At 44.2% G+C, this 25,416-nt stretch overlaps 1 pseudogene; it reads left to right on the forward strand.

Moving 5' to 3' along the window:
• The first annotated feature begins 564 nt into the window (after nt 1-564).
• LOC136647202 (5S ribosomal RNA) lies at nt 565-684 on the forward strand (annotated as a pseudogene).
• The last annotated feature ends 24,732 nt before the right edge of the window (nt 685-25,416 follow it).

Below are 25,416 nucleotides of genomic sequence, written 5' to 3' on the forward strand. Positions count from 1 at the left end.
CCTGCACACACTTCATTGGCATGGTTGCACCAGTGGTGTGTGTGTGTTAGGACTGGGCAATTACTTTTCAAATTTCAATAAGAAGTTGCACTGAAATTTCCTCTTACTCATCAGAGGGTCATGTCAGAACTTGTTGGGTTCATTATTTTGCATGTATATTTTGAGTATCAGGGTCTCACTAAAGTTATAGGTATTTGGTCCTCAATAAACACTTCAGCTCAGTGTCACCTAATATTGTAACTGGCCCACCTCACCCCAGCACTGTCTGTTCTAGTGGCTGTCTGCTGGTATTCATTTGCATCTTTTTAGATTGTGAGCCCTTTTGGGACAGGGAGCCATTTAGTTATTTGATTTTTCTCTGTAAACTGCTTTGTGAACTTTTAGTTGAAAAGCGGTATATAAATACTGTTAATAAATACTGTTAATTGTGATTGGGAATTGATGTAGATTTGGGTTAAGATGAATAAAAAAATGCATTTCTTTATGCAGTCTGTGAACTATAACTATGCATGACAACAAGAACTGGTAGCTTGAGGACCTTTCAGACAGAGCTATAGAGGACTAATCTACAAGTCCTGTTACCCTGCACATGCCTGATCTCATCTGATCTCGGAAGCTAAGCAGGGTCAGGCCTGGTTAGTACTTGGATGGGAGACCACCTGGGAATACCGGGTGCTGTAGGCTTATACAATAGACTTTCGAGACTGAAGGTTGCCAACCAACCAAATCTGGAACAAGTCACTCTGTTAGAAGCAACATTGAGTGAAGGTCATGGAAGAGATGAAGTTTCACCTATTCACCAAGAACATTTCTCTTCGTGCAGGTTCCAGTGCAGTGTCTCAGACCTGAATTAATGAAATAGCTGGTGCAGGTCTGTACTATGGGATTGGGTCAGGGAAGGGGCAGGATATTGATAGCACTGACAGCATTGATCCCAACCCCCTCCTGAACCCAATCTGTTCATCCCGCATTCCCACTCTGCCCTCCTCCATCCTGTTTTGCCGCCTCCCCACCCTGCCAACCTTCTGTCCTCCCACCACCTTCTCCTGGCTCTCCCACTGTCTGGCCTTCATAGATGAGCATCATATTCATATTGGCATCCTTCAGTTTCAGAAGACTATGGTATCGCGCTCTGAATGGTGGTTCTGGAACAGAGTGTCCTCTCCAATGCGCAAAGCCTGGGTCAAGTAGATATGGAGGATAGACTGTTACCCATGCAGCAAATCCCCCCTCTCTACGTCGCTAAAATGGTCCAATGGAAAAGCAGAAGCCAATACGGTTGGTTCCAGCGGCGTCGCAGGAGTTGCCAGAATGTGACTGTGTTCAGCCATGAACTGCCTCAGGGACTCCAGCTCCAGATTTTGCCTCGAGGTTGACTCCTGAAGCCTTTTCCATAACTGGATGTAGCCACAAGGCAGTGGAGGTTTGGGATCAGAGTTTTCCTTCTCTCAGATGAGCTGCCTTCCCAGGCTGACAAGTCCCAACTACCCGGTGGCTGTTTAGTCGCCTCTTACGACAAGTACAGCCAAACTGAGGGCCTATTCTTATCCCCCAGCCCCCAGGGGGCTGTTGAGCAACAGAAGAAAGATTAGAGTGGGCGGAAAAGTGCAGGCCTTCCCATTGGTGCTGCCTGCACATCAAGTGATGCACTGCAGGAAGCACCTTTTGCAACTGTCATTGACTGTTTTACAGCAGTCAGCACCAGTGCAGGAGGTGTGCTGCCATCAGACGGCACACATGGGATTGGGCTCTTAGGATTCTTTTTATATGCCCTCTTAGCTGCCAAGTGGATTCCTTGAATAAGCAAGCAAAGATTGTGTTGGAGTCACCTAGTCTGGTACTGTTGAATCACTTCAGTATTCATGCTGAGGCCACCTTGTCTAGTTCCATTCAGAACTTCATGGCCCCCATGGGAATCATGGAGTTATCCTAAGTTGCACTGGACCCAGTACATATTAAAGGGAGCATTGAGTTTACCCTGCCCCAGCCCAGGTACGATACAGAACATCAGAAAAGCTTATATGGAGCTCCCAGTAGTCTCCTGTCCAGACATTGCTCAAGTCCACACTTATTTGGTAAGAACAATGTTAAAATTTGACTGCTCCCATTGGGGTTTTTTGTTTGTTTCTGTCCTTGAGACACTCCAGAAAAAAAATCAAAATCTATTGTTATTTGGAAATGTGTTAAACTATAATGAGAAAGCCTTGATGACTTCCCTCCCACCCCCCAAATTATTTTAGGCCTATGAGGCTTTTCTCATTAAAATAATAACTTTCTGGTTCCTATAGTCTGATGCCAGCAGAATCATTAAAATAATATGTTGTGAATGCCTTAATATGGGGTTGTTCATTACACAAGTACATCCTTTATCAATGTTTCCATCATAAATCTGGTGCCAACAGTTTCCAAAGTGATTTCCTTGTATCAACAAAGGGGATGAAGAAATAATATTTGGAATGAAGCGAATTACAATAACAAAGACATCTGTACTGTAGCTGAAATCTAAATTAAGATTTCTTTCACTGTTTCAGTTAATTCACGACAATACGCTTGAAACAAGTTGTATAAAATGAAAGCAATAACTATAGATCTAAACCATGTTAGAACATTATTTTTGTTCTGATGTTTTTATTTTACTCCAGACCTCAGAAAATGGTTTCACTCTTTGGAGAAAGATTATAGATTCTGTGCACCACTCACATACACCCACACAGCCATGCCTTAAAGAATTATCACAAGGTTCTGTAAATTTTTAACATTGCCCTTTATAAATGTTGCAGGGGCTATAGAAACTAAAAAGGCCTATAAGAAGTTTAATGGCTCCCAGTTTAGCCATTTGTAATGGGGATTTAACTGCTTTGTTTGTGAGCCTCAGCCAAGAAAACAGATTACCTTCATCAAGTACTAATACTCCGGAGTCAATCTAAACTCTGTTCAGCTATGGAAAGCTATCATGGGATATCAATAAGTGCTATAAACACTAATCCAGCAAACCTGTCAGCTGCTATACACAAAGATTATTTCTGTATCTGAGCTGCAGGTTTAGTGTTTTCATCCTCCTATAAGACGGATGCATTGAAGATAAAACATTGGAGATTAATTTCAAGATCAGAAAGAGCCTACCTGTAATTTTTGGAAGGAAAAATTGTGTCTCTCAATTGAGTCCAGCTAGACATGCACTTATTCTGTGGGAAAATACATCTGTGAATCTCATCCATGAGTTTTGACTCATGAAGGAATTTCGAGCCACGCGTTCACTTCAATCCAGGGCTTTGTTGGCACAAGCTGCACCGGTTCCTTCTCTCTCACTGCCAATCATTCCTCAGCAGATTTCCTGGGTCTGCAAAAATCCCAGCAGCAGCACATGCCAGCTGAAAAGTTTGGGAGTTTCCCTATGGGGCTGTACCCTTCTCAAGGCAGGATATTTCCTGGTTTGGGTATCATAATATTAGGATTCCCTGCCCCAACTTTCAAAAGTGAAATATTTTCTCCATGCTTGGTTCCCATGTTTTGCAGTTTTGTTCTTCAGTGAAGGAAGCAGCTGAGGAGAGAGTGAAGGGGCTGGGAGTTCCCTTCACTGGTTCTGAATGGGAAGGTTGCCCTGGGAAACCTCCCAATAAGTGTCCCCCCCAAATAAATTATATTGATTCTGGGGGAACCTTCCTATATGGAAGCAGGAAGGGGAGCCCATTTGACCAAATGTTGTTTCACTTTGGCAAGCCGCTGTTGGTCCGGTGGGTTTACCCAGACAAGTGCCAGTGATAGCACAGGTGCAAGCCTACTTGGATCTGTGAAGACAGGCTGAGCCCAGGAAGGAGGTTTGAATTCAGAGGATGCCACTACCACCAAACCTGCATCCTTCCCAGTCTCAAGCCACCGTCTTCCCTGCCCCCATCGCTGCCCCATTCTGCCCACCTCTGTCTCCTTTCCATCCCTATGCATACTTTCTGGGAATGGTGGACAATAGGAGCCTGCTGGTGCACAGAGCTGACCACTCACTGCTTATGGTGGTAGCCAGTCCACGAGCTGTGGCATGTCACATTTGCCGATAGCCAGAAAGTGTCCCGCATCACCAGAACACTTGTTCAGGTGGTGCCAGGCACTAATAGGATTGGGACTTTAGTGTAGCATTCAGTTTGACCCTTTTCAGCCCAATTTACCACAACTCCCCACACAGTGATGCAGTGGCACTAACATGACATCTGCTACATTCTGTGGGGGAAGTTTGGTCTCCAGAGGCCTCCTTAGGGTAAGAGAATATTTGTTCTCTTCCCCCAGGGTATGTTCTTGCCACCCTGGTGGGTCAACTCAACCTAAGCCAGCAATATTGCTAGCGTAAGTCTGGGTTGACCCAGGAAAGTGGATCAGGCCTATGAAGGGGTTAAGAGTTGTTGGTGCCCTGCCATCAAATTCACCTGTTCCTGGGCCCTGTTGACCCTCCTCTCTGCTTCATATCTCCCCATTCTGCCCCCAACCCAACTTTCCTCCCAGGCCCTTCAGAATCTTACCATCTGTGGTGGGCATCCGTTGGTAGCTGGTATGTGGAGCTAGCCATTTGCCCTTCCTGCAGCAGCCATTCTGCACGCTTTGATGTGTCACCTTTCACGACAGCCAGAAAGCACATTATGCCACCAGAACGTTCGTTTCAGTGGCATAATACGCTGTTTGGTTTGGGCTGCCCATCAGTGAGTCTGGCGCTGTGTATTTCATCATAACTATGTGGGTTTTATGCTCATTGAAGGAAACTCAAGAAGTACTGAGAAACTTTTATATTGAAGCACACCAGAAAACCTGCTATGCCATTTGAGTTTGCCTCTTTGATTTTGTTTTATGTCAAAGGGTAATTCTTAAAAGGTATGCGGAACTCTTACAGCCCAATCCTAACTAAAAGAAACCCCTGCAGAATGTGTGTTCCACAAGCACACTGGCTGTTGCAAAAGCGCTGTAAAATACTTTGTGGTAGCACAGGCAGCTGGCACGGAGGCAGGAAGACCAGAGCAGCAGTGGACCTCCCCAGCCCTGCAGCTTTTCTTCCAGAAACCTGTCCGATCCCCTTTTAAAGGCATCTGGGTCAGATATATCACCACGTCCTGTGGCAAGGAGTTTCCCATATTAATTATCTTTATTAATTTATGTATTTAATTATAATTATATACGTTTCTTTATTAATTAAGGAAATATTTCTAAACTTGGGCAGAGTAACCATTTCAGAATCACACTATCTGTTGGGAATCCTGCACTACTATCTTCCTGCACTACTATCTTCTTTTCTGTGCATAAACAGTTTTTTCCCCAACCTGTGTATCCATTCATATAAACTAGATAAGAAACAGCCAAAGTCATGGGGCCTGTTCTACATTTTCAGATTCTTTAGCTTGCATTTTTTTAAAAAAACAATTGGGTAGACTTTTAAAATGGCCTGATCATTTCTCCATGGTTGAAACTATGCTCATCAAAATGGTACGTTTGAAAAGTTTGATTGGACATGTTAACTGGTACCAGTCAAATCTCAGATCTGTTAAATTTAAACTGACTGGTACTGTTTACTTTCTTCTTAAAGCTTGCCTTATGAAATGAGTCTTTCTTGTGTGAGACATTACAAACATTATGTATGACTAGCATATATGGAAAAAATATAAACAGAGTACAAGAGAGCCCATCAGGAATACATCTTTAACGATTCTTCAACAAATGCTTCCTAAAAGGTTTTCTCCAAACCATGCAATTTAATTTTCTTTTTAAATGTTATTCTCTATGGCTTAAAAACTTAATTATCTTCCTGAACTTCACGTTAATTTTCATTTGAGCCAAACGTAATCTCTTGTCTATAACTTTTAGGAATCAAAATGCAGACACTAAAGGTGCAAGTATGATCAGTGGAGCAGATAAGCCAGCAATAATCATAGCAGTGAGACATTAATTGGTGTCTGGGTGGTTCTATTCATAGCAACAATAGGCCATAATAACACCCAATGTCCTCTGCTGCTCAATAGCATTTTGCTGTGGCATTTATCATAATGACAGTTATGTTGTACTTGAATTTCCTGCCTTTTCTTTAACAACAGTCAAGTGCATAGCAAAAACCAAGCACCTGTAACTTCATAAGGTGAAATGTTTGGGTCAAACACGTTGTTGTGCCTGCCATAATTCAGACAGTTGTTTCTAGGATCTTATTAACAGTTTAGTGGAAAGTGGTTCATTCTATGTGGTTTTCCCATAGATTTGAGGGCAGAGGGTCATATGATCATTTGAAATTAAATGCAACCAAGGTAGAAAACTCAACAGATACAGCCTTAACAACACTTAACAAGCCTTAACAAGTACTACTACTACTACTACTACTACTACTACTACTACTACTGCTGCTGCTGCTGCTGCTGCTGCTATGGAAAGCAGTCTTTCTTGGAATGGTATATATATTACAAAAATATCTATAAGTATCCTAGGTGTGTTGGAAGGACGTGGGAAGCCAAATCTAGCCACCAACGTCTGGCAAGCTGTACAACGTCTGGCAAGAGCAACAATAATATTTTTGAGACTGGCAAAAACTAATCATCATCATCATCATCATCACTAGTAGCAGCAAGTAGTCCCAAGCCTGATGAGGGGACATAGCTCAGTGTTGAATATATATTTTGCCTGCAGACAGTCTCAGATTTAATCCTTGGCATCTCTGGATAGGGCAGGGAAAGATCCATATCTGTAGCCTTGGATAGCTGCTTCTGGTCAGGGTGGACAATAGAAGAATTGAGGATATAATAAGGCAACATCAAATGGTCACAGGGGGCCCTTTAATGGGCTCTCCTGTCATTGAAAGTTGGGGAACAATCAGGACCTTTATTTTGAGGGTTCTTCCATCTCGTGAATATTTATTTATTTATTTATTTTATTAATTTATACGGGCACACAAGGCGGCTTACAAACAATTTAAAAATATAACATTAAAAACAATCATTAAAAACAATTTACAATAATTAAAAAATCTAAAAATAAACAAACCCCATGGATTTTCATATAAAAAGCAAGAACGCCAGCCAGCCTGTCAACAATTAAAAGCTTTTTGAAATAAAAAGGTCTTCAGTCCACGCCGAAACGTTAGCAACAAGGGAGCAGTTCTCAGTTCTGTGGAGATACTGTCTGCTTGGTATCCAGTTTAAGTAGTTTTAGGTGCCTGGCTAATGGCCCAATCCTACCTGGGCTGGCCATCATCTCAGCACCTCTTCTGCTGGCTCTGACTGCCAGCATGGGTTGTAAAATGCACTCAAGCAGTGCACTACTCAGCACACTGCCAGGAACGCTGGTGAGAAGGCTGGAGCCTTCCAGTCAGCACCAAGGGATCCAGGCCACCTGCCACTGAAGTTAAAGAGGGGTGGGGAGGGTAGAACAGGAGTGTGGGGGGGGGGGAAACAGTGTGGTGACACCTGTAGGGTGATGGGCAGCCACCAAATCCTAACCCCTGGAAGGTTTAGTTGTGGCAATACCTGCAGATGCACAAATTGAAAAGAAAAAAACATGAAAAAGATCTTCGAATTGAGATAAAACTACTCTGGCAAAAAAGGGCAAAAATTATACTGACAGTAGTAGGTGCTTTGAGTGCTATACTGAATGACTTGGGAAAGCATCTGTTCAGCTTGGGTGTAAACAAAATTATGCCATATAAGCTGCAAAAGTCAGCTCTGTTTGGAACTGCACATATTCAGTGTAAATAAATCTAGGGATCCTAGGTCCTTGGAAAAGACTTGCTATTTAGAAAACACCAGTCACCACCAGGCAGTGGCGTCACTAGGATTCGCGTCACCGGGTGCGGGAGGCCTGTGCGTCACCCCATGCAGTAGGTGAGGCAACACCCCAGGTGGTGGGCATGGTGATGTACCATCGCCCTGCCCCCACTGGATTTTTGCCTGTACCTTTTGTTAGAACACAGATATTTCAATGTGGTTTGTATCATTGAATTCTGCATGAAATTTCGCATTGATTGATATATAACATGATGGTATTATTTCTCCAAATTCTGATTTTAGTGATTTTGAAAACTTGTAGCAGTTAATAACAACAACAACAACAACAACTACTACTACTACTACTACTACTACTAGTATTTATGTACCACTTTTCTGGTCATTGGATTACTCCTCTGACTTTATTCAAGGCTGTTTACATAGGCAGGCATTTCTAAATCCCTCAGGATGATTTTTACAATCATAAAGGTTCTGTGTTTCAAGAACCAACAACATTTCAGAATGGATCTTCCTGGTTTGGTCTCACTTCTGGCCTCCAGTTCTCCCACGCAGGCTGACAAGCAGCTCCATCTCTCACATGGAGGGCAGCCAAGACGCTTCTTGCTCACACCAAGAGCAGCTGGAATCACTCAGCTCTGCTTTTCAGCTGCTTCAAGGTCTCGCCACTCTCAGCCATTCAGGGAGCTGCTGTGTCCTCAAACTGGCGACCTTCTGTTGTTATCTTCGGGTTAACGGAGGCTCTACCCTCTAGACCAGACCTCCTGCCCTCAAAGTTCTCAAACATTTAGCACTGGGACCCACTTTTTAGAATGACAATCTGTCCAGGACCCATTGTAAGTGATGTCATGCCCAGAAGTGACATCATCAAGCAAATTAAAATAATTATAAATAATTAAATTAGAATAAAAGAAATAATTAAATAAGGGGGAGCCAGTCCTGTTCCACCAAGTGAATCTACTCTGAAGTAAGTCCTATTGTGGTCAATGGGGCTTCCTCGCAGGAAAGTGTGGGTAGGATTGCAGCCTGTGAGCCCATGCAAGTCTGCTCTGAAGTAAGTCCCATAGTGGTCAATGGGGCTTACTCTCAGGAGAGTGTGGGTAGGATTGCAGCCTGTGAGCCCACTCCTATGCATGTCTACTCTGAAGTAAGTCCCATAGTGGTCAATGGGGCTTACTCTCAGGAAAGTGTGGGTAGGATTGCAGCCTGTGAGCCCAATCCTATGCATGTCTACTCTGAAGTAAGTTCCATAGTGGTCAATGGCGCTTACTCTGTAGTCTGCCTGCAATAACAACCCCCCAAAAAAAGAATCAGTGAGATTTTCAGCCCTCCCCAGTGCCCAGTTTAAAGTTCTTCTATTTAAGGCATATCAATACAAAGACCCACCTGGCTTTTCAAGTGCAAAATAGAAAACTTCCCCTTACCAGTTGAAGCCTCTTTTTGGTCCTTTTTTTTGGGGGGGGGGGGTCTGCCTTCTGGAGCTGCCTTCTGGAGCAGCTCCATCGGATCAAGACCATTCTGGTGTCCTCATATTCCCCTTTGCCTGGCCTGACCATCATAAGAACATAAGAACAGCCCCACTTGATCAGGCCATAGGCCCATCTAGTCCAGCTTCCTGTATCTCACAGCGGCCCACCAAATGCCCCAGGGAGCACACTTGATAACAAGAGACCTGCATCCTTGTGCCCTCCCATGCATTGGCATTCTGACATAGCCCATTTCTAAAATCAGGAGGTTGCACATGCACATCATGGCTTGTAACCCATAATGGATTTTTCCTCCAGAAACTTGTCCAATCCCCTTTTAAAGGCATCCAGGCCAGATGCCATCATCACATCCTCCGGCAAGGAGTTCCACAGACCAACCACATGCTGAGTAAAGAAATATTTTCTTTTTTCTGTCCTAGCCCTCCCAACACTCAATTTGAGTGGATGTCCCCTGGTCCTGGTGTTATGTGAGAGTGTAAAGAGCATCTCTCTATCCACTTTATCCTTCCCCTGCATAATTTTGTATGTTTCAATCATGTCCCCCCTCAGGCACCTCTTTTCTAGGCTGAAGAGGCCCAAACGCCATAGCCTTTCCTCATAAGGAAGGTGCCCCAGCCCCGTAATCATCTTAGTTGCTCTCTTTTGCACCTTTTCCATTTCCACTATGTCCTTTTTGAGATGTGGCGACCAGAACTGGACACAATACTCCAGGTGTGGCCTTACCATAGATTTGTACAATGGCATTATAATATTAGCTGTTTTGTTCTCAATACCTTTCCATCAGCCAAGGCTCGTCTGCCTACTCATGAGTAAACGCAACCGTGAGGCTGTTTTGCTTTCCATAGAGCTCAATAGGGCAACTGGGAGGCAGGGACCTCCTTCTCCGGTGTTTTTGGGGGCTACATTTATTGGATCAGGACCATTCTGACATTGTTGGACTCCTCTTAGCCTGCCCTTTCTGACAGAGTAAGGCAAGTTTGCCTACTCGGGAGTAAACAAGGCCACATGGCTTCGTTTCCAGCTCAATAGACTTGCAGCTGGGAGGGAGGCAGGGACCTCCTCCTCTGGTTTCTGGGGACTGCATTCATTGGATTGGGACCATTAAGGTGTCTTTGGATTCATCTCAGCCCGCCCTTTCCGATGGACTATGGTAAGTACGCCTACTCACGAGTAAACCTGCAATACGGCTCACTTTCACTTTCCATAGGGATCCATTCATTTTTTCTTACCGGTTTTTTGGCCATACCTTTTGAACGAAAGGAGCTTTTTTCGATTCTGTTTTCTGCATTGCACTCCGCTGGCCATTCCACATCCAATGGTATATGGCATGATGGGGTGGCTCCAAAAGCCGTGAAGTTAGCGCGTCCTCCCCCCAGGACGTGTCACCCCCGGGCGTGTCACCCGGTGTGGCCCGCACCCCCCGCACCGCCCTAGTGATTCCACTGCCACCAGGGGGGTTGTTATTAACCAGATGATGATCATCATCATTCCCCCATGGGACGCTACCTTGTAGTGGTGGTGGGGTTTGTGTGCTTCAGTGAGGCAGAGGGCCATGCTGGATAGGGCCACACAAACCAGACAGGGCTCTACTGAGAAGTCAGATGAAATGTTTCCAAACCCATTGCTAGTATGGTATGAAAAATGAGTACAAAGTTTATGCCAGCTCGGTCATCGCCTGGTTAAACAAGGACTACGCCAGCTGCTACATTTCCTGGGCACTTGATGATAAGTGGGCTACAGGAATCAGGATCTTCAATTGAGCAATCAGTTGAGCAACCAGCACATTTTTGATGCTGTATAAGGCATTAAAAAGTTACTTCACTGAGAAACCAGAAGTGACCTTTTTTATTTTTTATTTTTATTATTATTTTTTTTTACCTCTAGGGCTCAGTCTGAGTCTGGGTGAGGCCACTGCAGCCTCTGCTGGGCTCAGAGGACCCTCAAGAGGCAAGGGGAGCAGACCATATCCACGGTTTCACTTAACTGCAGGGGGTTCCAGAATGGAACCCTTGCAGATATGGGGGCATGCCTGTATTTAGGAATCTTAGAAGCGGATAGCATCCTAAATGCAAAAGTGAAAGATTTGACATGGTGAGAATACATCAAAAGAGCACAAAAAATCTTAAAATCAAAGTTGAATGGTGGAAATATCATCAAAGTCATAAATACATGGTCCATCCCAGTAATTAGATACCAGAACTGATTGGATTCAAAGTGAATTAGAAAAGTTAGACTGTAAAAAATGAAAAGTAATGCACATGCATTGAACATCGCATCCAAAAAGTGACAGATAATATCTACCATGTAAAATTGGAGGTTGTGGACTTTTATAACAGATAGTGGAAGAAGAAAAAAGAGGTCTGAGTGATTATGTAAACAAAAGCACTGAAACACTATTGAAGGCTGTAAAAATGGAGAATATTTAAAAAAAAAAAACTACAGAAACTTAAGGCTGAATATAAAAAGCAGCAATTTGAAAAGAGGCTGAGTATTTGGAAAAATAAACCATTGCCTGAAAAATACTGACGGAACGATAGCAACCTGCTTTGGGCATGGCTGAAACTGGGCACCACTGAGAAAGAAACTGAAGGTTTGATTTTGAGCCCATAAGATCAGGCACTGCAAACAAATGTTATGAAGGTTAAAATCCAGAAAGTAGGTGAAAACTCTTAAACTCTTAAGTGCAGACTTTGCCAAGAAAAAGATGAGATTTTGTAGCATTTGATATGTGAATGTCGTAAAATTGCACAGACAGATTACAAAGTCAGATACAACAGAGTAGCAACATTACAACAGAGTGGAATTAATCCACTGGTCAAGATGTAAAAAGTAGAATTTTCCAGCACTGAAAAAAAGATTTTCTAACATCAGGTTGAGAAGGTGTTGTAGAATGAACAAGATCCTGTGGGACTTTAAAATTCAAACAGACCGATACCTTGAGCATAATACACCTGCTATAATGATAATAGAAAATCAAAATGCCTGGCTAGTTGAGATTTCAGTTCCTGGAGCTGCCAGAATTGCTGAAAAAGAACTAGAAAAAATGACAAAATACCAAGATCTGGCCATTGAAATCACACAACTATGGATAAAACATACCAAAGTGGTCCCCATTGTCATCGGGGCCCTTGGAACAATCTTGAAAAGTTTTGTGAATTACTTTAAACAACTGGCATTTATTGAAGTAACACCTTCAGATCTGCAAAAAACAGCACTTTTAGGAACATCGTGCATACTGCTCCAATACCTAGTTGATAGTTAGGTCTCAATATGAGACTTGTATCAGTTGCTCAACACCAGTTAACAACTATGTTTCATGTAGTTTGTGATGATGATGATGATGATGATGATGATGATGATGATGAAATGAACCTGGGCCTTGTCCAACACTCTAGCCACTGCACCATACTGACTCTCTAAAATACATAAACCCTGGGTATCAGGAATGGTGGAGGTGGTAGTCATGGCTTAAACAGGACGATGAAGCAAATGGCTCTATTTGGGCTATTTTGGGCTCAACCAAGAAGCTATGGGTGCAGTCCCAGAACTTAGCTACCCTTCCAATCTGTTGTCTGCAATTTGCAAACATTCCTACTTTTAACCTGCCAGAGCGGAACTGACAGCTTTATAACTGTTGCAATAAGAGAGGGAAGCAATTCTATGTACTGTTGCTATTTCACATAGCTTTCCATGGCATGGTCAATTTTACTGTGTTTTTATAGTATTGGGGGGGGGGGATGAATCTATTCCTTAAGATAGTAATCAGTTCTAGAGAGCCGAGAAATTGGAGAACCCTTCTCAGGTCTCTGTGGCTGGCCTGCCTCCACTTTTCTGCCTATTGCAGCTTTAAGTAGAAACAGATCTTGGCAATAATAGGTGACCTCAGAATTCAAAAATGTATCTTTTGTCCTATCAAAATCTACACATAATTCAACAGCAGACCATCACAAAATTTATGATAATCCTGGTTTTGATGAGGACTCATCTAGCATAATTTAAGGAGGGTTGTAGAGAAATATGATTTTTCAGTGCATGCCATACTGGGCTGGCAATGTGTTCTCTGCAATAAAATTTGTTTCACAGAAGCTTAATCACTACCTAACACACTGAGGGCCACATCGTATGTTGCTTATAGCAGCAGTTCCCAAACTCTCCAGGAGTTTGATAACCAGGGTAAGGCAGCTACTCTATCATCACAACCACATTGCTGCTGGGGCCAAAAGGGTCTTTTTAAAGATTTACCTAAGGCAGCACTGTCCTTCTGGGGGTGTGAGGAGCCCTGCGGACCCCTCTGTAGGTCCCCTAAGCCTCTAAAAAGCTTAAAAAAACTATTGTGACCTACTTCCAGTTTTGCGATTGCAAGCTGGAAGTAGGTTGTGATCACTTTTTCAGCTTTTTGGAGGCTTGGGGAGCCCTGCAGTCCTTGGGGCTTCCTGCACCCCCTGGAGGCCAGTGCTCTTTTAGGGAAGTCTAAAAAAAAACCCTTTTGACCCTGGCAGCAACACAACTGTGATGATCATGTTGCTGCCTCCTCCATCGTCCTGCCCCTTAAGGCGGCAGAATTAGGGCTTTCCTGGTTGGGGTGTCACCACTCCCCAGTTTGGGAACATCTGGCTTATAGGAATGTGAGTATGGAGAATGTCTAAAGAGCAGCATGTATGGTTCCCTCCTCTCCTATTAAAACAGCTTCATTTCTAAATCCTAGCCAGAATCAAAGTCACTAGTGAATAAATGTAATCATTTGATAAACTATTGATTCATACATTTTAGATTGAATTTTTCTTCCATCATAGAGCTTGATTTGACATAAATATGATTCCCAGGCAGTCTTCCACACAGGCGGTGACCAGGTTCAGGCCTTCTTAGTTTCAGCTGCATCATGTGCTTCATGTTGTGTCCTCAGACTATATATTACATGTCAGTTCAAACAATCAATTTTGTCTTCATGGAAAGCTCCCTGAGGGTGAAACTACACATTATCCTGGCAAACAGATATTCCCCAAACTTTTATTTGCTGAGATAATGGGAATGCAAGGGCAGGGTAGACTCACAGAGGACAACTGGTGAACTTAAATATGTGTTACTTATCTCCTTCTGAGCCCATGATTCTCTCCTGCTCATGCTTCCCTAGGGCCATCTCTCCCCCAGCTGGATTTATTCCCATTATCAAAAAAAGTTATGGCTGGGGAAACATTTGTAGGGGAGAACTAGTGGGTGAAAGAAGGCTTAAGCAATCATCTCCACCTTCCTATTCTCCCCTACAAATACTTATTTGAGAGCCTATCCAGGATTGGGTTATACTGCAGAAGGGTTTATGACAGCACAAGCAAGTTCCAGTGTGCTAAAATGACTCAGAGCCCAATCCTATCCAACTTTCCAGCACCGGTGCAACCGCAATGCAACCCCATGGTAAGGGAAGAAATGTTCCCATACCTTGAGGAGGCCTCTGAGACTGTGTCACCACCACAGGATGCAGTGCATGCCCCACTGGCACATTTGCACCGGCAAAGGAAAATTGGATTGGATTGGGCCCTCAGTCGGTGCCCATTTTCAGAGCACTGCTGCAAGAGATGGCAGTGCTCCAAGCCTGCTGCACCCATGAGATATGGCAGGGGTAAGAGTGGGTGTGGGTAGGGAGGGGTCTGGGAAGGGCAAAACTGGGCAGGGAAAGGGGAGGAATGGGGCAGGAAGGTGGTAGGAGGGCTCATGGACCAGCGGGAATAGCATGCCCTGGATCCTGTCCCCACCCCCTTTTACAAATCTCCCCTTCCTTTCTTTTCCTTGAAGTTGTGACAGCTACAGAGGTGGTGCAGGTTCTAGGAGACCCATTGTGGAATGGGAGGAGTAAGGGGAAATAATTTCTTTTTCTCCTTCAAAGCTTCTCGCCCCCTCCCCCAGACACAGTGGGCACCTTTTCGGCGCAGTTGCATCAGCGGCGGGAAGGATCAGATTGGACTCTTAAGTATTGTTTCTAGGTTAATTTTCAATTTCAGACTCTCAATAAGAAAAATAATTTAAAACTTCAGGGTAGGGGAATTTTGCAGGGGAAAATCAGGTTAAAGCCTCAATCCTATTCTGATCTTGCACTGGCATTCCAGCAGCTCAATGAATTGTTTATTAGTCAGGAAACCAGAAAGATTTTTTCGTTGATTTTAGAGTTTTTCTCTTCTACTTCATATTACATCTTTAATTTGCAGCAGCTTCTCTCAGTTAAAGAGCCTGTGGGAGATCCTGTAGCACCTCAGTGCCATCTGCTGGTGACCAGCATTATTGTATTGGCAACCTTCAGTCTCGAAAGACTATGGTATCGCGCTCTGAAAGGTGGTTCTGCCACAGCGTCTAGTGTGGCTGAAAAGGCCAATCCGGGAGTGACAATCCCTTCCACACCAGGAGCAACTGCAGTCTGTCCCTGGTCTGTCTCCCTGGCTATGGGCCTTCCTTCTTTGCCTCTTAGCCTCAGACTGTTGGCAAAGTGTCTCTTCAAACTGGGAAAGGCCATGCTGCACAGCCTGCCTCCAAGCGGGCCGCTCAGAGACCAGGGTTTCCCACTTGTTGAGGTCCATCCCTAAGGCCTTCAGATCCCTCTTGCAGATGTCCTTGTATCGCAGCTGTGGTCTACCTGTAGGGCGCTTTCCTTGCACGAGTTCTCCATAGAGGAGATCCTTTGGGATCCGGCCATCATCCATTCTCACGACATGACCAAGCCAACGCAGGCGTCTCTGTTTCAGCAGTGCATACATGCTAGGGATTCCAGCACGTTCCAGGACTGTGTTGTTTGGAACTTTGTCCTGCCAGGTGATGCTGAGGATGTGTCGGAGGCAGCGCATGTGGAAAGCGCTCAGTTTCCTCTCCTGTTGTGAGCGAAGAGTCCATGACTCACTGCAGTACAGAAGTGTACTCAGGACGAAAGCTCTGTAGACCTCTCCCCAAGATTGGATGTCCACCCAGGCTCCTCAGCATCATCAGATCTTTCCACAAGGACATGAAGGGCACTGTTGTCTTCTATGGCTCCACATCAGACCCTTTTGACCAGCATTATTGCAGATTAATTAACCCATTTTCTGCCAAAATCCTTACTTGTTGTTGTTCATTTGGTTGTTAATCCCTTTTATTAGATTTTTAAGAAACCTGTTACAGTTTAACCTTGAGTCTGAGTGGTTCCTGATATGGAAGTATAGTGGATTGTCATGTCTCCTTGCTCTGCAGGTGCTACTATGCTGGTGCTAGGGCCATTGTTGGGGAACCAAGGGGAGCTGATCAGCTTAAAGTGGGCATAAGTTCTCTACGTGAAGCTTGGACTGGGGATTTGGCAAAACACCAATCTCTCATGGTGGAGCAGGAATCTAGTCCTTTGAATTCTCCAAAAAGGGCCGAATATTAGCAAGAGAAAAACTCTGCAGTGTTCTGTTATTTCGCAGTCCTTTCTACTCTTTTTTTATAAAGTATTGCCTTAGCCAGCTGCCTGTATGTGTTTCTTTGACTTAAAAAGAAAAGCAAATGGGACTGAGGCTAAGCTATATCCTCCAACACCCATGTTCCTTCTGTGGCAGTGCAGAAATGCCCCTTCATTACATAGGAATAAGAACACAAGAAGAACCCCATTGGATCAGACCAAAAGGCCATCTGGTCCAGTATCCCTTTTTCAACTAGAGAACACCAAAAAGCCTCAAACAGCTCCTGAAAGCAATATTTTATTCTCACTTATTTAAAGATTTCTGTACTTTTTTCCTATGTTCAAAGCAGTGTATACCTCTCACGGCACAATCCTACCCAGGTCTACTCAGAAGTAAGTCCTATTGTGTTCAATGGGACTTACTCCCAGGAAACTGAGGTTAGGATTGCAGCCTCCATCTCTAAACCTGGAGCGTCTATAGAGCCATAATGACTACGAACCCAGCGATAGACCAATCCCGAGTGAAGTTAGCTAGTGCAGGGGTTCTCAAACTGATAGAGAAGCTCTATTTCTGCCTCCTTAAGAGGCAGGGCACCAGTGACAACGGCACCAGTACTCCCACAATCGCACCAATGCTGGGTGAGAACGTTCCATTTTAAAACTTTAAACACACACCAGAAGGCACTAATGCTTCCTGGAGAGCGCAGAGAGCCTGTGAACCCCTCTGCAAGCCTCCCCATGCCTCTAAAGTGCCCCAAAATGTGATCGGGAGCTACTTCCAGTTTTTGAACGAAAACCAGAAGTTGGTCGCAATTGCATTTCGGGGCACTTTAGAGCCACTGTTACCAAAAGGGCTGTTTTGTTTAGGGGGAATTATTACACTGCCCTTATTGGAACCTTAGGATCGTAGGCTGCATAACAAGACAGCGTAATGCAGAAAAATTCCCTTTTGCTTAAAGAGGAGACTGAGAGAAAGATAACATTTAATAAAAGCTTATAGTTTTATTACAAAAGCACAAAGGTAAACATAATGCACATGGAGAAATGATAAGTGTATGTTTCTTGGTCCTAATACTTGAATCCAATGTACCTAGCTCTCATGGTGGTTGCGTGTGAATAGTATTTGGTGCATCCGAGGAAATTAGAAAAAGGAAAGGTTGTAGGGAAGGATTTTAGGGGTTCCTGATCTGCCAACCCCAGCTGCTAACTAAAGATGGGAGAGAAGGGGAGAAAAAGGGGGGGGGAGAAGGGAAAGAGTTCCAGGCACAAGATAGTTACCTGTCCTGTAGAGCAGTTGGAGGGGCAGGAGAGTCCTGTGAAGAGGACCCTCTAACACAACACAGATGTGTTGGTCCTTAGAGAGAGAGAACATGTGAGAGGAAGCCCTCACTTAAAAGGGGTTGGGAGACAGTGCTGAGCTGGATGGTAGCTTGATTACTACCACACAGCAGGGTGCTTGGAGTATGTAAAGCATTGAAAGAGGATCAGGATGTCAGTTATCAGCAAAATTCAATGGGGTCTATGGCTGGCTTCCTAGATGGGGGAACTTAAATAATACAATGAATACAGTAATGTAGGAGACACTTTTTTGTATTGGCAACCTTCAGTCTCGAAAGACTATGGTATCGCGCTCTGAAAGGTGGTTCTGGCACAGCGTCTAGTGTGGCTGAAAAGGCCAATCCGGGAGTGACAATCCCTTCCACACCGGGAGCAAGTGCAGTCTGTTTAAGTGCAGGAGACACTTAAACAGTGATTTAAGATACCAGAAGGCAGTTCAAGTTTGCATACAGTACTTAAACAGTGATTGGGTTAAAAAAATACAATGAATACAGTAATGTAGGAGACACTTAAACAGTGATTTAAGACACCAGACTTCCTCCCATAATGTGTGACCATGGGAGGGGGTGGTTATGTAACCATGAGCTTGTGGCTTGACCTTAGTTCTGGAAATGTGGCCTGTGTACTGGGAGAAGTTTAGCCTGCATGCTATTTTAGTCCATAGTAATATAACCAGATAGAGAGAGAAAATTACAACTAAAAGGCAAAAGGGGATTTTCACGTAACACCACAGGAAGGTTCCCAGAGGGGTCCGTAGGCACTCTACACACTCCAGGAAGCAGTAGTGACCCCTGTTGAGTGTTCGAAGTTTTAAAATGGAACATTCACCCCAGTGCCAGTGCAATTACAGAGGCACTCGCACCGCCCTCCCTGCAAATAATTAAATAATGTGAGGACAAAAGGAGGAGAGCAGCTGTGTACACCGCCCTGAGCTCTTTGGAGGAAGGGTGGTATAAAAATGCGAATAATAAATAATAAAATAAAATAATTACAGTGGCTCAAACTCTCCCAGAGTGGGAGAGTGCTGAGCTAGTGGGATGGGAAATCCCATTGCCAATACTGGCTCAGGTGTTAGGGCTAGCCTTCCATGACGTTCTAGCACAGTAACAGCCCAATCCTATTCACGGACATGCAGAAGTTCCACTGAGTTCAATGGGATCCACTCCCAGATAAGCCTAGGCTGCAATTCTATACACACTTATCTGGGAGTAAAATTCATTCAACCCAATGGGCCTTATTCCTGAGCAGACATGCATAGACTTTTGCTGTAAGTTGTAAATTGTACCATGAAAGACAATCTTTCTTTTCAAGAGCAGTCTTGCTCTAAGTTTGCAATTTGTGTTTGTGTGTGTGATACAACAAACCGTTCTTGCACAAGCTTCATCTTTATTTAAAAATTAACTAATGAAAAAACTCTCTTGGCATCTTTTGTAGCTTTGCCTTGAGCTAGAAATTATTAAGCATTTTGCAGCCGGATGCTAGACACTTTTACTTGGCCGTGAATTCTGCAGTGTTCAGTGAGACTTCCTCCCAAGTAAGCGTGGAGCCTTCGGTGTTCTCATCTTTATTGTTGTTTTTTTGCATTTAGAGCCGCCTGCGTCTAAAATGAGCTATTTAATCCCTAGTCATCACATAGCCATAAAAATTGCAGGCAGACAGAAGTCCGCAATGGCTGCTTCACAGGCCCCAAAGCAATGCATGGTAACAGATTTTCAAAGCAGTTCAAAGAGTCCAGTTTCCATCTGTGTTTGGTGAAGGGTGCAAAAAAGCTTGGGGCCATCTGAAAACTCTGCTTCATCTCTAACACTTGGAATAACAAAGGTGTTATTTTTCAAAGCTCCATTCTCCCCTCCTGGGGTGGCTCTGCAGATATAGTTCAGGGAAGGTGGGAAACTTCAGAGTAGATATTCCCCTTCTAGACTTTGCCTCCTTCAGGGAGTTCTTTTGAGGATGTCACAATGGTGGCCTATATAACATGGGTTACTGCCAGCAGAGGCCAACTGTTAATGAACCCTATAGACAAATTCTTTCTTCTGGTCTCTGTGAAAAAAAAAAAAAATCTGCAAAGAAACAGCATTCAGGATTTTTTTCCCCCCAAGCCTTTGTGTGTTATTTGATCAAAAGAAAGTAGAGGGTGCTGTGCATCCATATTACAATGCAAAATGAACACATACCACTGTTTTCCCTGTCTGCTACAGCAATATCAGAATCTCCAAGAAGTTCCTTATTTTGATAGCTAATGTCTGCTTTGCAGGCTCAGCCAAGCTCTCACTTTTACTTATAATTTTTGAAATAAAAGGGTTGGCACATTTGCATGTAGCAAACATTCATCTTCAACAAAGTAAAACGAATTGGCATGAGGCTGAGGATGGAAAAAAAATACACGTATTCACCAAAGGGGTTCTTAATTTGTGGAATTTGCTTGAATTTGTGGGTATGTGCTGAGGGCTGCTAGCTTAAAAGGGAATCAAGCAAATTTATGAAGGATAAGCAACATTTATTAGCCATGATAGGTAAATGGCAGATTCATGTTCAGAGTTACTGCACCACTACTAACAGCTGCTGAGGTGAGGCAGTGGGGCAGGCCTATTGACTTCATTACTTACTTCTGGGCTTTCCAGAAACATCTAGATGGGCACTTTGGGAAAGAGAACACCAGACTAGATGGACCTTTGATCGGATCCAGCAGGTTCCCTATGTTCTAGGGAAGCAGGCTGTAAAACTGTAATTGAAACAGAGATGACCAAAGCTCTCGGTTGCATCTTGGCCGCTGACTGCACAGCTATCTTTTTAGCCACCAGAAACATTGTTCTTTGGGCTTGTTTCCATTGTGGGATTGTGCGTGTGCCCTCTTGAGAGGCTTCCGTGTGAAAGGACACTATCCTTAATCGTGCAGGGTTCATGACTGGTGTGGACCTCTTCCACAGCCTTTCCATAATTTTCCTTTTGGATGGGTTTAGTGTAGGGGTTTCTTTTCAGGCCACATCATATATTTTACACATATTTGGAGGCCGGGGGGGGGGGGGAGAATCGGTTTTATTAAATGAATGAATGAATGAATGAATGAATGAATGAATAAGTTCTACTTAGATCTTTTTTGTGATCAGCATGATATGTCACCAAAAAAGAAATTCCTTTTTGGGTTCTCAGGCCACATTCAAGAAATCTGAACAGTTTCTCAACATTTTGCCACAACTATGTGGGGCTTTCTCAAGGGAATACAGGGAATAGTTTATACATCAGCATGATATGATTTCAAATTTTACAAATTTGCATGAAAATGAGAATTCCGTCTGCACTTTTCAACAGAATTCTGGCTCTGCGTCCACTCAAACATGGGCGCAGAGCCAAGGAGACCCATGGGCATTGTAACGGTATTACCTGAGGCAAGGGAGCAAATGCTTCCTTATGCATAGCTTTGGCATCCACAGGATGCTGAGGTCACCATTTTTGTGTCACTGCAGCTCTGGGTAATGTGGCATTCAGAATTGGGCTGCCCATCTTCCCCACCACCAGGGGCCAGATGAAATCTTGCGGCAGGCCAGATGTCCATGGGCCATAATTTGGAGACCCCTGCCCTAGACCAAGAATACTGTGACTTCCAACACACAACACTCACCCCAAAGGAGGGATAGCTCACTCCTAACTAGGACTAGACTGCCCTTTATTACATTGGAACACAGTTCCACCATCATAAATGGTGTCTGATGATGTCCCCTTGGCAACCACTTGTCCAGTATTGTGGGATTCTTTTCAGCTTGTGCAGCCTGCGGATGTGGACAGACTCCTTTGGAGTGTGAGGCCGTCTGCCTGCCTGTTTGACCCTTGCCTAGCTTGGCTGATTAGAGCAGCCCGGGGGGGACTGGCTGAGTGGACGGGGAGGGTGGTCAACTCTTCTTTGATGGAGGGGACGTTGCCGCTCGCCTTGAAGCGGGCGGTGGTTCGCCCCCTCCTGAAGAAGCCCTCCCTGGATTCCACTGTGTTGAATAACTATCGGCCAGTTGCCAACATCCCGTTTCTGGGCAAGGTAATTGAGCGGGTGGTGGCGGCCCAACTCCAGAGGGTCTTGGATGAAGCGGATTATCTGGATCCTTTTCAATCTGGTTTCAGGCCGGGCTTTGGGACGGAAACTGCCTTGGTCGCCTTGGTGGATGACCTACGCCGGGGACTGGACAGGGGGTGTGCGTCCCTGTTGGTCCTGCTGGACCTCTCGGCGGCTTTCGATACCATCGACCATGGTATCCTTCTGGGCCGATTGGCCGAGTTGGGAGTTGGAGGCACTGTTTTGCGGTGGTTCTGCTCCTACTTGGAGGGTCGGTCCCAGATGGTGGTGCTGGGGGATGCCTGTTCGACACCCTGGCCCTTGAGGTGCGGGGTGCCGCAGGGTTCAATTCTGTCCCCCATGCTATTTAATATCTACATGAAACCGCTGGGAGAGGTCATCCGGGGGTTTGGAGTGAGGTGTCATCAATATGCTGATGACACCCAGCTCTATCTCTCCTTTCCTCCAGACTCCAGGGTGGCGGTTGAGGGCCTGGAGCGCTGTCTGGAAGCAGTGAGGATCTGGATGGGGGCTAACAAGCTGAAATTAAACCCGGATAAGACAGAGGCTCTCCTGGTTCAGAAATCCTCGATGCAGGTGCTGGATTATCGACTTGCTCTGAATGGGGTTGCATTCCCTCTGAAGGAGCACGTTCGCAGCATGGGGGTCCTCCTGGACTCACAGCTGCTCCTGGATTCCCAGGTGGCGGCTGTGGCTAGGGGGGCCTTTGCTCAGCTTCGGCTGGTGCGCCAGCTGCGACTGTACTTGGATCGTGCAGACCTGGCCACGGTGATCCATGCCACGGTGACATTGAGGTTAGGTTACTGTAACGCGCTCTATGTGGGGCTGCCCCTGAAGACGGTTCGGAAACTACAATTAGTACAGAATGCGGCGGCCCATGTGGTCACCAGAGCCAGGCAGTTTGACTCTGTCAGCCCGCTTCTCCGGGGGCTACATTGGCTGTCCATTCGTTTCCGGGCCCAATTCAAGGTGCTGGTTTTAACCTTTAAAGCCCTATACTGCTCTGGGCCAGGATATCTTAGGGACCGCCTACTCCCGTACAATCCGGCTCGTCCTCTCAGATCATCAGAGAAGGCCTTTTTGCAAGTGCCACCACCCAAGGAGGTCTGGGGGGCGGCTGCAAGAAATAGGGCCTTCTCGGTAGTGGCACCAACATTATGGAACTCCCTTCCCCTTGACTTGAGAATGGCTCCCTCTCTTGAGAGTTTTCGGCGAGGCCTGAAAACACTTGTTTAAACAAGCCGTCTGATTTCTGGCCTTCTTCACTTTTTTATACATCTTTTAGTTTTACAGGCTTGATTCCTCGGTGATCTGCTCTTTTACTCTTTTAATCTGACTACTGTTTTTATGGCCTCTGTAGTGTGTTTTTAAATGTTTTTATCTGCTTGTATTAATGTTTTTAAAATCTGTTTTTTAATATGTTGTTAGCTGCCCTGGGTCCCGTTAGGGAGAAGGGTGGGATAAAAATAAAGTTTTATTATTTATTATTATTATTATTATTATTATTATTATTATTATTATTATTATAAATGGCCATATGGTAGCACATGCAGCTTCTGTGAACTGGGCTAAAAAGTACCCAGTGGAGGGAACCTGGGGATAGGATGGGGTGGGTGAAGCAGAGCAGGGAGGGGCAGTTTCTAGGAGAGGAGTGGGTGGGAGAGAGGTGGAATGGAGAAGGGGCGTGGATCCCTTCCTCTTTTCCACATTCCCTTTTTACAGGTTTAGCAGCTGCATGGGGATGAAACTGCTAGATCTATCTACTGCCACCATCCAGGCTATAGGCAAGGGGGGAAAAACCCCCTCCCAGAAGAGCACAGAACCCAAGGGATTCTGATATAAAATAATGACCGTTGTCACGTCTGAGAGCAAATTAAACAAAAAGGTTGGGGGTAGAAAATGTACTGGCAGACTGATGCAAATTACCTGAATTCAGCTGAATGGATAATAAAGAGAAAATGGATACAAAGAAAAGTTTGACCACATGAGATACAGTAACTAGGTATGCCCATCAGATACAGCTAGGATGCTACTCAAGAGGAAAGCATACAAAACAGCAATGATGAGTGGGTTGCCCATGGCTCTCCTGGGATGATGCCCACATCCACAGTGGGGGTTCAGTATTTTAGTTGGTGCATGGCAAAAACCATGCAATATTACCTTATTGAAAGGTCTCTTCATTAAGGTCTCCCAGCATAAAATTAAAGATGGGGGGGGGGGAATTTATTGATATCTTTTGCTTTCTGCCTAGAGACTCAGAGTTGAAGAAGGATTAGCTACCAAGGGAAACAGCTTGAGAATTAAAAAAAAAATTGATAGGTTGGGCAAACTGGTCACCAGGCTTCACAACCTATGCAGAGATTATTTTGCAGGTTCAGCCAAGCGTACCAGAGTCCTTGTGTTACTTCAGTATCTATCTAAACATATTCACAGGGCATTCAGGAATTTTATCAGAACTGCCTCATTGATCTACAGTGAGAACCATCTTAAACTGATGATTGGGAGGGAATAAGCAACAAATGGAACATGGACCACAAATCCGGATGCCTATCAAGCTCATTCAGAGTGATAGATCGGATAACAGACCTTTAATTGCTTCACCTCAGGAGTCACTTCCATGAACAAAAAACACAAGAAGAGCTCTGAGATGAGGTTTACCTGCAATAGATGTTAGGCTGACTGACTTGTAGTTTCTGGGTCCCCTCTCCCTCCTTTTAAAAAATAAAATAAAAAATGGCATATTAGCTATCCTCCAGTTCTCTGGCACACCACCTGTTTCAAGGGACACTTTGCATACTTTAGTCAGAAGAACAGTAATTTCACACTTTTATTTGGGTGGATGCCATCTGGGCCTGATGACTTGTTAATCTTTTAATTGTCATTTGGTTCTGAATGGGCATTTCAACTCAGTGGGTTCAATTCAACCTTATTTGCGGAGAATTTAACAGTGGGGGCAAGCACTGGCATAGCTGAAGCATCTGCTGTCTGAGGTCACGGAAAATTTGGCAGCCTCCACACATCAAAATCATAATTGATTAATGGATTAATATATTATTAAGAAGCAGTAATACATTATCAGTCTCTTGCTATGAAATTCAGCAGGGAAGAAGTGAAATAATATCACTTCAATAAATATTAATAAGATATCAATAAGATATATCAATATCAATATACTCAGTATATCAGTATATCAATATATACAAATACTTTCAGTATATCAATAATGTCAACATAAAAATGAAATTGAAATATGAAAGTTGACAGAGGAAGATGAATGGATGAACAAATGAATAAAACTAGTACACAATTTTATCATAAACATTTACAAACATAACTGAATATATGGGCAATGGGTTGTAAGCAATAAAATCAACAATGACAAATTATATTAAACAATTG

This window comes from Tiliqua scincoides, chromosome 3 (assembly GCF_035046505.1).
Source record: "Tiliqua scincoides isolate rTilSci1 chromosome 3, rTilSci1.hap2, whole genome shotgun sequence".
Taxonomy (NCBI): domain Eukaryota; kingdom Metazoa; phylum Chordata; class Lepidosauria; order Squamata; family Scincidae; genus Tiliqua; species Tiliqua scincoides.